Source organism: Tursiops truncatus, chromosome 18 (genome assembly GCF_011762595.2).
Source record: "Tursiops truncatus isolate mTurTru1 chromosome 18, mTurTru1.mat.Y, whole genome shotgun sequence".
Taxonomy (NCBI): Eukaryota; Metazoa; Chordata; class Mammalia; order Artiodactyla; family Delphinidae; genus Tursiops; species Tursiops truncatus.
In genome coordinates, this window is record NC_047051.1 from 52107855 (window position 1) to 52119975 (window position 12121).

Here is a 12121-nt window from a genome sequence, read left to right on the forward strand (position 1 = left end):
TTGGAAATTAATTAAAGTTAAAATTTACTTAGAAGAAATGTGAACTCGTGCTAGGTCTCTTTATTGCACATTAATTTTCCTGTAGACCTGTACTTTGTTCTTTGTAATAGTTTTTAATGAAATTAAGCTATGATACATAGTAAGTTAAAATATCTAGATCATCTATCATACATCAATTTATTAAAATTTTATTTTTGTTTCTGTGGCGTTAATACTTAGTTTCTGCATGTGGATGTTGACCCAATGTCAAAACTTCACTTTTTGTTTTGATTTTTTCCCCCCCCCAAATCTGTAAGATTCAAGTGTGATGTTACCTGATCCTCTTTAATTGGTACAATTCATTGGTAGTCTTAAATCTCATCATCCAATCAGGAGAATCAGAATATTATTTTAAAAAACAACATTCTCTTCTGGATTTATCAGATCCTACATACTTCCCTTCATTTCCTGTGAGCTTGGACAGAATAGCTGCTGTTGTGTTTTGGAGATACTTAATTGCCTTTGCACCCTGCCTTAAAGATTGAAAATCAAAATCCTTGTTAGGGTGTCTATAAACAATTTTTGAATGAGTGTGAACTGGAGCTCGGAAGTTAATACAAAAAATATATTACATTATTTCTATTATATTTGAATAAGCTAGTTATGGCCAGAAAAATCCATTTTTATGTTTTTATGAAGTAAACTGAATTTAAGGTAAAAATACATTTTCTATATAGTGTGTTCAGGATACATCTTAGAAATTAAAAGACAAATTCTATTATAGTTGGTTAAAATGAAAATCTCTTTTTAACAGAAAAAAATACTAATCTCTAGCCTTTTGAGTCTATAAGCTATATCCCATGCCTTTGAAGTTCATAAATTTTAACCTGTTAAGATAATAATCACTAATATTTCCAGCAAAACCTCTGAAGACAGGAAAAGTGGAGTTCAGAAAGTCCAGTTGGAGAAAAATTCAGGGTTTCTTAATTTAATATAATTTTTTTCAACTGGTCTATACTGTCCCCAAAAGCACAAAGGTAATGATAGTGCATCTGATACTGTATTTAACTAGAGTGACATATATATCCTGAGTTTGCTCATAACAGATCTGGTTATTCCTATTTCCTCACCTTATGTAGTGCCTCCTCTCTCATAAGTGTCCTAATTTGGAGGAGAAATTATATGATCACCCTGTATATAACTCTACACTGTGCTGAGAAGTGACTGCCTAAACCCACTGCCCTTTGAGAGAAGTAACTGCAGTATTAGGGCAGGAGTCACCTAATCAGCCCTGCCTAGACACCCGTTTTTTTGGCCTGTAGAACAGACATGGTACTATTTTTTTTTTCCTTTTTTTTTTTTTTTTTTAAATAGAAGTTGTATTGGAATGATTCCGCTTATGGTCAATAGTAAACAGTGAGCTTTTTGTATGTTTAAACTGCTGTTAATTGTTATTTTAATTGTTTGCTATTTAATTCTTCAAATAGTCATGAAATATTAGTGTATTATATTCTAAAACCTCATTCTTGATAAAGTTCAACTGTTAGAGGATAATGTGCCATTTAGTATTGAATGTCCTTGCCCATATATAAAACATGTTTTATATGTGTTAATAAAGTTCAGTAAATGTGGAAATGTGAACCTGTCATGCATGTTTTTCAAAATCAGTTTGATTCACAATATATTATCGCCACCTTGGCCTCACAAAATGTTTATATGATCAAACTTATGTTACATGAAAACAACTGGCATGGAATTAGGTTGGAATGTGGGAACATCATTTAACTTGTCACAGTAATTTGTATGTTGGGAGATAGATTGCAGTTTAATTTTAATAAATGCAAAAGCATCAGCTTTATGAAGATAATTTATGTTTCTTTCTACTTTGCAAAAGATTAGTCGTCACCATAGATCAGACCTGCTTATGGGTGTGTGTTCTTATTTGGGACATATGGCCTAAAATGCAACCTTCCCTAAAATTATTTAGAAAAACAGAAAAAGCTCATTCCATACTTCGTAAAAGTTAAGCAGTTAAAAAGAAAATGTTTATTTTGAACTCAACATGTTTGCTTGTTTTCACTTTTCTTTCTTGATGTTTTCAACTTACCTTTCTTTTTTTTGTTTGTTTTTGTTTTGAGAGATTAAGCTACCTGCTTCTAAAAAACCCACTTAGTTTTCATGGAAACCATTAAAAAAAAATTCAGCAGCTAAATAGGGAAGAGATAGGGTTATTGCCCCTTTAACAGCTGAGGTTATAGCAAGCCCAGATCACACACTGGTTCACATAATCTTGGAGGTGGTTTTCCTCTCAAGCTTGCAAAACAAAAAGAACAAACAAACCCACTTTATTACTTTCCTACTCCTTCGTGTTTGTTTTAATTAAATCAGTGCTTTACCTTTAGTGACAGCGAGAAGGGCCACAGACTATCCTTCCTTAAAGCAGTTTCTTTTCTTCTTTTAGCTTTACCAGAAGCATAGTGAGATCAGCAAGTACAACAAAAGTTTGCCCAAAGCTCAGAAGCAATCTGGAGGACTCAGAATGTGAAAAGTAACAAATAACCTTGTTGGAAAGATGAACTCTTCAGAGGTATAAGAACTGTACTTGTGCATAAATCCCTAGTGTGGAAATATGTTATTTCGTTTCCATCAAACTTAGTTTTCTCAGCCATGTAAATTCCTGCATAGTGATTTGGTTTGACTAACTATGGCATTTGGGCTGTAAACCTTTAATTCCCATTTTATTCATTCAGAGAGAAGACCTAAAGACCCTTAATTGCTGGCAAGCATTGGTGACCACTCATTCTAATATAATAAAGTGTGAAATATCACTTCCTAAATCCAGATTTTTAAAATGATGAGACTGTGGAAAGCGTCAGTTCACTGAGGTTTATGAACCTTCTTTTTTCAAACGGGATAAAATCAAACAAAAGTTTAATAACATGTATACGTGGGAAAGACCCAGAAAAACTGAGTAACTCGCCAAAATGGCTGAAACCCTCACCTTAAATACCATTTTCAGCTGAGAGTTATGAACTTTTAAGAGACAGCTGGGTCGTACATATCCCTAATTCTACAGGATCTCCAGAGGTGAATTTTTGATTGAATGATTCTTTGAATATCTCTAGAGCTGTGATTGTTATTCAATATGGTGCATTATAGTCAACTGGGAATTGGGGGGAAATTAACATCCCAGCCTCAATTTCCAGAGGTTCCAGTGCAATACATCTGCCCTGTGACAGCACATTTCCTTCCCATAGTTTGAAGTTGTGGATTTTGGTCTAGTAGTCCTGCTGATGCCTCTCTTATCATGTGTTTCTCTCTATATCTATCTCCTTGTGTACAAGTGATAGGAAGTTACAAGTGTTAGGATCAAGACATAAGTCAGACTTTGCAGGGCAAGGAAAAGGCACGTAATACAGATCTCAAACGGTTAATGAGCATTTCTGGAGTTCTTGCTTCATGACCTCTCTCACTGAGAGCCTTCTGGTTTTCCTGCCTTTAAACACACAGCGTGGCTCTCCGCAGGGCTGTATCTGCAGGGCAGTGTGGGAGCGTTGGGACAGAATAGAACTGTTTGTGCTGAGAAGGCAGTTACTTTCTCCATAATCCTGTAAAGCGAGCAGAATTGGATTAATTACCATATAGTTGATTTTTCTCGCCTCAAAAAAGTATAATGTTTTTCCACTAGTATCTTCCCTGCTCTATCCTTGAGGAGCCTGTGGATGACTAAGAGAGGGAGCTTCGTGTAACAGAAAGACTGGGTTTTAGAGCTAGATTACCCCCGGACTCAAATACCAGCTCTCATGCAAGCTCAGGCAATTTGCTTAACCGACACATCTCAGTTTTCCCATCTGTTTGTTGGGAAGCACAATATGTACCTGAGGATTAGGTGAGATTTATGCCAAAGAAAAAGGTAGACACTACATCTTTCGGCTCAGTGTGTTTGCTGACTGGGCTGCCAGTTAGTGTTAGCAAATGCCTCCAGGACCTGAAGTAAGCCCTTGCCTGATGTGGGCATTTTATCTGCCAGTCCCTTTGGAAAGGGTGATTATAGTAGCATCACGTTGATCGAGTGCTGGCTCCCTGTATCTCCTCTGTGGCAAGTGGAATTAAAGCAACAGTTGCCTAGATGACCATTGATTTTAAGGGGCCCAGTTATGCAAAGAGTGGAAGCGCTCCAACTGGTGGGGCAGAGGAAGCGCACACACGTCTCTGGGCTGAAGCTCGGAAGCCTATAGGCCAGTCCCCTCAGAGTTCCGCTGTGAGCTGATGAGATGCTGACACTCTATCATTGGTGACTCATTGCTTTTGCTCAGGGAGCCAGTGCACTGAAATCCTGGTTGGGAAGTGAACAGAAAATAGGTTGGTGGGCAGGTGGTTTCTGATTCTAGGATAAATTACTTCACCAGCTTTCTCTTATGAATGATGGGTTCTTAGTCTTGGATTTATTTATTTTTTTAATGTCTATGACTTTGAAAGGGAAACACATAGATTGGAGCTAAGTCCCTTGGACTCTACCGTGATCGTAGTTGGGGTGAGATGTTTTTGAGTGTCAGTTCATAGTTCTTGAAGGGATCATGCTGTTGCCGCCACATGAAATCCATTTCCTACCTTATTCCTCTTCCCATCTTCTTCAAAAAGAGCTTAAATTCTCTCCTGCCCTGACTCTGGTCCTCTTGGTTCTTAGACCCCTCTATTATTCCCGTCAAGGCATTTATGACACTGCGCCATCACTGTTGATTTTTGTGTTTCTGTCCCCAGTGGTGGATATTTTCTCGTGTTCAGCTTTGCTTGCCTCCCCAGCACCTAGCACAGATCTTGACAAATTGAATGAATGGATGGCTGGGGTGGGTGGCATAGCTGCTAGGGCCGGGATCTGTGTGTGTCCCTGGGTATGTAAGATGCTTTCTGCCCTTTAGCTCAGAGGCTAATGGAAGCAGATTTATAAACCGAAAAAGGTGCTAACGTGAGATAGATGGGAACAGACATCATGGGTCTGAGTAATTGATCTCTGAGAGAACTAGGGCACCCTTCACTGCAGAGATGACACTGGAACTAGACCTTGAAAAGATGGAAGTGTGCAAGTATGTTTAAACATTTCATATGTTACCATCTCTTTGCTCCTCCTCAGAAGGAGCTAATTGTCTCTTCAGTTCCCGTGATACTGCACCTGAACCTCTTCACCTTCTACTCTGGGTCGGAGTAATTTGCATTCATGCCTAGTCACTTCCGCTGAGGGTAGGATCCAGGCCCAGTGTAACTTCATAGTCCAGTGTGCCCAGCACACGGTTACACCTTTAAAAAGTCAAGTCCGAGATTCTCCACCTGTCGTTGGAGCCATTCACTTTACCGCTTGACATATTACTAACTTCAGAAGCCAGGAGTAGTATAAGCACCCTCTTCTCCAAATATACGGGTACAAGAAATATATGGAATCAATTGTGATATCTCCTTTTCACATATCTCTCAACTCCCCCTCCCTCTCCAGAAGTAACCACTGTTAACTATCATATACTCTCACAGACGTTTTCCACATACATTATTTTACTAGAATGGCCCTGTGTTCTGTGATGTCACCATGACTTCTAATTTCATCAAGGTGAGATGTTCCCAGGCACAATGTTGGAGAGAATGTGCCTTTTTCTCTATATTCCAGGAGGCAGCTCTCAGGGGAGAGTATTATTTCTTCCTGCGAATGTAGTTTACTCCTGAGAAACCAAGGCTTATTTCCGTGGTCCTTTAGTCTCTAGATGAAGGGTGACTTGTGGCTTCAAGGCCTTTGGGAGCTGGGCTGCTCCGGGATCAGGTATTTGCAGCATTTAAATGTCCTGTCTTATGATCTCTTACAGCTGTTTTGGTGAGAAATTCTCTAGAACCAGGTTATTAGGTGGAAAGGGGTTGGGGTTGATGAGGATAACCAGCCTGGGTAGGTTTAGAGAAGAACAAAATGATTCTGGGTTTAGAGTTAATTTTCCTTGCTTCATTACCAAAATTGTGTCGCAGGGTTCTCTGACTAAAGCAACAGATATTTAAAGCCCCTCCTTTCCTTTTCCCAAATTTTTCCTGCCTTGGGCTCAAGTGTGACATCTGGAGCTTAAGCAGCTATCTTGTGCCATTGAGGCAACAGTTGGTAGACTAAGTATGTAGAGTGGTAAGGAAGGAGGAGCCGTGAGGTTCCCTGACATCATCGAGCATTGCACCAGCCCTGGACCCACCTACCTTCCAACTTTTTGCTCAATGAGAAAAATAAATAATTTGCTTGGTTGTTATTAGTCAAGTTTTTTACTACTGATACTTAAGAGCAATTCAAACTGATACACAGGCATAACTATCTGTTTCCCCAAAATTGATAGGAGAACTGCTCAGGCCATCAGAAGCCACCAACATGAAAAAGAAGTTAGAAGTCTCGCACGCCCACAGGGTTACTGACCATCCAAGCTCCTTGCACCTGGTTTATTGATTGTCAGTCAAGTCATTGCAACAGCAGTGTGAAAGCAGTGGGTTTACATCTGCTTTACTCTGCCCCTTCATTCTCTTGATTTTCCAGTTGGGAGCCCCACAGAGTGATGAACTTCTCAACAGTTGCTTCTAGAGCTGGGCTTAGTGGAAATGTCAACAGCAACAATTTATCCACTGTCTCAAAGATCATTCAGTGCTACCCACACTGGCCATCAACAAAACCTTGCCAGGGGAAGCAGGTGCCATTTTCAAATCTCTGCTTGGTAAAACAACAAACGGACATGGCCAGCTGAAATAGGCACTCCCTTTACAGTGATCCAGCTCCCAAATGCGTGATCTCGGTTTTTATTTTTAGAAATGAAACGATAAGTCTGATTCTTCTTTTGAGTCAGTAGGGTTCTAGGTAAAGACCCTGCTGCTCATACGGGCCTAAAGAAAACCCACAGTCTCCACTCTCACCTGCCCTGGTTCTGCCCTCCGGTCTAGTGAGAGGTGGACACTGAGCTTCACGGGTTGTCCACACCAGGAAAGCCTTGCACAGATGCCTCCCCATAGTGGGTTTGCAGTGATTACTGCGGCTTTGAGTGCTGCCTCATGCTCCCCCTTAATTTTTTTTTTTTTTTTTTTTTTGGTGGTACGCGGGCCTCTCACTGCCGTGGCCTCTCCCGCTGCGGAGCACAGGCTCCGGACGTGCAGGCCCAGCGGCCATGGCTCACGGGCCCAGCCACTCCGCGGCATGTGGGATCTTCCCGGACCGGGGCACGAACTCATGTCCCCTGTCCACTGGCAGGCGGACTCTCAACCACTGCACCACCAGGGAAGCCCTTCCCCCTTAATATTAATCAGAAATACATTTTTCCCCACCCCAAATTCTCTTCCCCAGACAAAAATAATTTTTACCAGAGAAAAGTTAAAGCAATAAGATATAAAGAAGCCCTACAGAGATAAATACCTCTTGCCTGCTCAGGGTCCAGATTCTGAAACTGACCACACTCTCAACTCTGGGTAGAAAAACCCTGGGACTGTTCACACTTCCTTGTTAACAGTGATGACCTCTTCCCTGCCTTTCTCTCCCCCTGTCTCTTCTTTGTTCTTACCTCCCTGACTTCCTGACCTTTCTTCCTTTCCCCCTCCTCTCTTACCATTTCTTGGCCAACACAAACCTAGTTTATCATTGTCTGAAGGCAAGAGTAAAGGCTGAATATAAAATATTCTGCAAGAGAAATTACTTGTAATGTGAGCGTCATCCTGTGTATTAACTTCAGCCATTCATCTACAGTTGACAAATCTCTGGGTCCTCAAATTCTGGGAAAATGTTTCCAATAATGCTAATATCTTACATGTTTGTGAGTTTTTGTTTTTTTTTTTTAAGATTCAATGTGTACTTTTGGAAGGGGTGGGAGGTCACCACTTTTGATGTTTCATCTGTGTGGAGGGAATGTAATTGGTATAACTCCTGACCTCGTCCACCTCTTTATTAGCTCTTCCCCAGGGGAATAATTTATTTCATGGGTAAATCTGAAATGTAAATACCTGGGTATGCTCTGCTCAACTTGTCTTCTTCCTCTCTGCAGCTAGTGGTTCACAGGAATTCCAGTTGTGCCCTGTTCTCCAGGGATGCTCTGTTCCACCCCTGCCCAGGGAAGCCAGCCACGGTCCAGTACTACCTGGGGAGAGTACATCTGCCCAATTCTGCCCAAATCTGGGGTTCCTCAGAAACTCACAATATACATCCCATTAGGTCTGCTGTTGACTAGATGTCCCATTAGCTGTCTTCAATACACATGCCTCAAACGCAAGATTATCTGAATTCTTATATTTGAAGTCTTTTAGGGCAGGATTTTTGGACAGATCCAGCAGGCAGAAAATCAGTAAGAACAGAGCTGAACTCAGCACCACCACCAATCAACTGGATATGATTGATATCATAGACTACTTCATCCACAACAGCACAATACACACATTCTTCTCAAGTTCACATGGAACATTCACCAAGGTAGACCACATTCTGGACCACAAAGCACACCTCAAAAATCTAAAAGGATAAAAATCATACCATGTTTGTTCTCATACCATGGTGGAATTAAACCAGAAATCAGTAACAGAAAGATAACAGGAAAATCCTAAAATATGTAGAGATTAAACAACACACGTCTAAATAACACATGGGGGTCAAAGAAGAAATCTCAGGAGAAATTTAAAAATATTTTGAATTAAATGAAAATGAAAACACAAGTTATCAAAACTTGTAGCAAAATTCTGATGCAGATGTAGTGAAAGCAGGAATTTTAGTTGTATTTAGTGGGAGGAATAGGGAAAGTATGTTTACTCCATCTTCCTAGAAGCTGGAGTCCTCAGCTGAAATCTTTTAGGCAGTTTTATTTTATCTAGAACAAAATCTGAAGAAACTGTACCATTTATGAGATGACCACAATTTACACTCAAATTCCATTTAACTTCAAAGCCCAAATATTTTGCTCTCAAAACACTTCTGACCAAATATGTGAAAGTCTATCCTAGGTAGGATTGCATTAAATCTATATAGATCTAGTTGGGAAGAACTGACATCTTGATAATATCGAGTCTACCCATCCATGAGCATGGAAACTCTCTCCATTTATTCAGTTCTTCTCTGATTTCATTAGTCAGAGTTTTGTAATTTTTCACATATAGATCTTGCACATATTTTGCTAGGCTTGTATCTGAACATTATGTAGAACATAGCTAACTAAGAAAAGGTGGAGGGAACAAGGCAGACCAGCCAGGAACCTTGGGACCAAGGAGACAACATGGGGGTGAGTTCCCTGAGTTTTCCTTGCTTTGTATATCCCAGACATGGAGCCAAAGAAGCCAGCATCCCGGAAACACTAAAGGCCACAGACACAAACAGCCCCCAGCAAAACTCTGATCTCTCTACAAAGGACCAGGAAAGGGCCAACCTAACAAGACAGAAAACTGTTAGACAATAGCCACTCTGCTGCAGCCAAACACACAGAATATAAACATGGTTTCATTGCTACCTTCACCAACGAAGTGAGGAGTCTAGACGTCCATGCTTGCCAGGCTGTAACGAGGCACCCTCCCTCCACTGGGCTGAGAAGGCCAGGTAGGGAGCTTGCACTTGGGTGTCAGAAGAGGCCTAGAGGGGAGTTAGGACTTTCGCCATCCAGTGATAACAACGCCACCCCTCCTCAGGGTTAGTGGACACCATGTGAGGAGCTGGAATAACCTTCCCTCCTCAGCAGTAATGAGGGGGCCCCCTCCTTGGATGTCAGTGCAGGCCAAGCGGGAGACCTGGGCTTCCACTCTGCCTGCAGTAACAAGGCAGCAACTCCTTTTCCTGTCCAGAGAAAGCCCTCTAAAACAGAAGGTACTCATTAAGATCCAGTCTCAAAACATAATGTGAAACTTCCAGGTTTCATTCAAAAATCTCTTGTCATATAACAGGGATTTCAATTGTGTAGTTAACTAAAAATCTAAACCAGGAAAAATAATGTCAAGAAATTCTCATGTGACTGTTCAAGTAAGTATGTAATCTTATAAGTCATTTAGAGTGAAGAAAAATCCAAGCAATTTTAGTCATTGGCTATTTATTTTAATGTATCTCAAGAATGCTAATAGAAGCAGATAAAGCCTTATGATTATTAAGCCCTGAACTTGATGCTGTGTGGAAAGTATAAGAGCCAGAGCCCTCCCTGGTGATGGGAGCTTGGAAGGGGAATTCTAGGAACAAGGTTACCCAGAGAACTATGAAGTAGTGACCTTGAATTATGAGACTAAAGAGTCCAGAGGTACAGTGGAGCCCATAAACTGAAATTTTTCTAAAAATACCTGGGAAATAAAGCTAGCAAGATTCTTGGAGGTAGGAATCATTTTTAGCTTTTACTGGAGAAGTGTTTTATGCCTTCCTAAGGAAGCAGATCATCTATTTAGTTGCCCATGTCCATAAAAATTAAAAATGCTTTAAAAAATCTTAGATGTTTCCATCTCTAGTGTATATTGTTGTTGATTATGCCACAGATTTGGGGGTGACTTTTGAAAATCTTTAAAAATGGAAAAGATGACATTCTTAAGTAAAGAAAATAAAAAGTACTGCTAATTCCTTAAGTAATTTATTGTACATCCCTCTTCTCCTCCAGGTCCAGCATTCTTTAGCATTCACATATCTGTAAAAGGTGCATGAGAAATGAATAGTTTGTTGAATTGTGTAACCGAGTTTGTCTTCCTTTGATTCTTGAGTGTGTTTACTTAAGGGTAAGGAGTAGCTGAATGTTCATTGAGGAGTTAGAGGGGTATTTGAAAGAGCAATGGTTTACGTAAGCTTTGGGTTCTGCCGACGCTTCTGCCCACCCAGAATGCTCTATAAAACCCCGGGATGAGCCTTCCTGCATTTACCATATAAACTTTAATGAGTGACCTATTTGCAAAACTTGAAACTTTCTTCTTGTAACTTCTTTTTCCTTGTATTTCCCCTGCTGAACCTTACCAAATCTCTCTCTCTCTCTCTCTCTCTCTCTCTCTCTCTCTCTCTCGCTTCCTCACACACACACAGACACACACCATACAGCATAAAATCTTAAGTAAAAAGCCAAACCAAAACCAAAACATACAACCTCCCCCCTCCAAAAAAAGAAAAAAAACACACAGCATTCACAGCAGCAGTCTACAGCACTTTTGTACTGTGATTTCAGAAAGAAATTAATGAGGCACATTAATTTTTAAAAATAGTATCTACTTTAGCGAACGTGGGCATTCTAGACATAAAACAAAAGCTTCCTATTAAATGCTAGAGATTACCTAATTGTCGAAGTAAGGACAAAGTGATACATAATGATACTTAGAAGCAAAAGGAATAAAGACTTAAAGTTTAAATGTTGATTTAAAGTAAGCTACTAGAACGCATTAATGCTATTCTCCATCCTTTAAGACAATTTTACAAATAGAGGAAATGTTTTATTACTTGTTCACACAAAGCAAATCCACCCAACCCTCAGTGTTTTTTCCTTCTCATTGTTTGCTTTGTCTTTCCTCTGGAATCTACATACAAGATGTAAACTAAATTCAAATCTGAATGAATGAAGACTAAAATATGAAAAAATGATTATTCAATTATGTTGAATTAGTAGATCAGTCATTATTACAACTCCCCAAATGTGCACATTTATGACAAAGAGCAGCACAATAAAAACAGGGTACTTTGAGATTCTTTTTGTTGTTGTTATTGTTCTTTAGATACTTTTCAACTATTGAAACCCCAGCAAACAATACCAGTATAGTTTGAATATGTCATTAAAAGCTCTAATGTTCTGAAGAAAACTCACTCTTTTTCCACATACTCTTTAGAGAATAAGAATAAATACTTTTTCAATGAGAAACTCATGTCCCCTATAATTAGAAAACTTCAGTGCTCTTTTAAAAAATTGCAGCAAAATTTAACATCATTTTATAAATTTTTGAAAAAAAAATCACTCCTAATCTCATTACCTTAATACAATTTTCATTTTGACACTTTCCTCCCAGGTCTTGACCCCACGCAGAGTTGCCACAAATTTTCAGGCAAGTTGTGTTCTCTTTTTTTCTAAAATAGGTTTTACCCTAAATTTTATTTCTATACAATTGTCATAATTGTAATTTGTAGTAGTTTTAATAATCTCATTTATGGGAATTTATCACGTGGAAAAAA

The 12121-nt window shown here is 39.5% G+C and overlaps 1 protein-coding gene across 1 annotated transcript in view; it reads left to right on the top strand.

Annotated features, from left to right (window-relative positions):
* The window catches only part of NDFIP2 (Nedd4 family interacting protein 2), a 65805-nt gene extending 62978 nt beyond the window's left edge, over nt 1–2827 (top strand). Inside the window, exon 8 of the mRNA XM_019921072.3 lies at nt 2441–2827. The gene's annotated coding sequence lies outside the window, so the exon portion shown is untranslated. The remainder of the gene's footprint in view (nt 1–2440) is intronic.
* The last annotated feature ends 9294 nt before the right edge of the window (nt 2828–12121 follow it).